This window comes from Plasmodium inui (assembly GCF_000524495.1).
Source record: "Plasmodium inui San Antonio 1 unplaced genomic scaffold supercont1.105, whole genome shotgun sequence".
NCBI classification, from domain to species: Eukaryota; Apicomplexa; class Aconoidasida; order Haemosporida; family Plasmodiidae; genus Plasmodium; species Plasmodium inui.
The window spans coordinates 20,250-22,505 of NW_008481939.1; positions in this window are offsets into that span (position 1 = coordinate 20,250).

Here is a 2,256-nt window from a genome sequence, read left to right on the forward strand (position 1 = left end):
TTATGCGTATAAATCTAAATATTCAAACTTCTAATTTATGGTATAACTTATGGAGAACCCTCATATGTTACAAATCGGCGACGCATGATAAATTCTATTTTCTGATTATTGGGGGATGTGTAACCTCATATAAAATGCTATACGGAACTTCCACTATCTTAGGATTTTATTTAGGGAGCATATTTTTATTGACTTAGTTCTCGCTTATCGTAGAATGTGTGTAGAAAAATATAAAACGAATTAACCAGGAAAAAAGAGAAAAAAATAGAGAATAGCAAATATATTCTTTTAACAGATTAAGTTAAGAATAATAATTTAATCCATCCGTGATAATGCCAAAAATATATTTCAATTGACGACCTTTTAGGAATAAAAGCCGCCCCGTAAAAAATGTGTAAATTACGCAAATAATATAATGGGAAGGGAATTTTCATTTATCTTGATTTATTTTTATTTATTTCTATTTATTTCTATTTATTTATTCTTATTTTTATTTATTCCTATTTATTCTTATTTATTTTGATTTATTTTTATTTATCTATATTTAACGCGTGCATTGCGTAGTAATCTTTCTCTTCTTTCCCAACTACTATTCTGCTCCTCTTATTAATGATACATTCCATTTCCTAATTGTGAAACTTAAAGATTGCATAATTGTACGACCCCCTATGTCCTAAGAAATATCTCTCAGGGGGGAACGAATTTTATATCATACCATACAATTCTTTCATAAGAGGCTAGCAGAAGAAATCGCAGACTTCAGGAATGTAACGCCTATATCAAATTCTTTTTATGACCATCAAAATGGCCGTCTCCAATTATTCATTGCACAGGAGACATCCATTCTGGGGCAATGGGGAGAATAATTTCTAATCTGAAAGATGCCTACCATAGTCCATTCCAAATGACATCAGCTCTAGGCTTAAAATGCTATAAATGAACCCGCATTTCGGCTTATAAGCTCCGTAGGATTCTTTTCTTCCAAAATTACACTTCCAGCGTCGTGAAGTGTTGACCTGTACCTTTGTATCCTACGATAATGCATAGAGTTCTCGTGAGCCGGGTCAATATTATCGACAGGAGGTAACCTCCATTAGTCCGTATTAATATATGCATAGTATACTATAAAAAATGTTATCCTCCTTTGCATTCTGCACCAATTCGTCCGATCTTTCCTATGAGGGACAGTGCCCTTTCTAGGGAGAATTACCCTGTAGGGAAAATAATCTCTAATTTGTACATTATTTGGCGCAGAATTATCCGGCTCGCTTGTGCATCATGTCTATACAGAAACTGTTGCTGTGGCTTCTGGTCGATCTGCTTTTGGCCCTTCATTGTTAGTTTATTTGTCTCTATGTGTCTACCCATTCCACACGTTTAACATAAATATAAAAACTTTGGAAATACATCTTAAAACTGCAACATTCTATTTCTTCCTTATCCAAGAAATCCGCCTCAATTATGAGTTATCCAAAGCAAAGGCATAGCCGAAATCGTAACCACCATAAGGAAAAAGTACTATGATAATAATAAAAACTATGTGGGGAATTTTCTCTATACATATATGTAATGATATGTATGCATATCATTATGAAAATGTATGTTTTCTCTACAGTCATAAGCCGATCATTACAGGGTAAGTGTCGCAAACCCCATACCACAGATGTCACAATATCTGTCTAGGTGTGTTACTATGGAAAATATACAGAAGAGAAGTCCTCCGCGATACCAATATAATAAATGAAATAAGGCAAAACTTAGTAAATACGTAGCTATACATTAAAATTTCGGGAAATATCTTTGAGGATATTCCCCGTTGTCTGTGTTAGTCCCTCTGTTCAGACTATATATCTTGATCAGAGGTGTACATAGAGGGTTTTCAGCATATGATCCCCAATCATAGATCCATTTATGTATTACATATCATAGAAAGAGAACGTGTATATAAATGAGCATATCTAGCGCTGCAACTATAAATACACTAAGAACTTGACGAATTGCGACGCATACGAAATTGGATTCAACCATTCACATAATATTATCTCACTGCTGCAATTTTTTAACAGCTAATAATACATTCACGCAGCCGTACTATAATCATAACTAATGCTACATCGCTTAAACTATTCTTAAGTCTCATCTGCTACGATGAACTGACTAATGTAATGTTATGGATTATAACACACTATATGGGGGTATAAATAGTTATAATAAAAAACACATCAAGGAGAATATTGAACTCGGTACATTTTATAT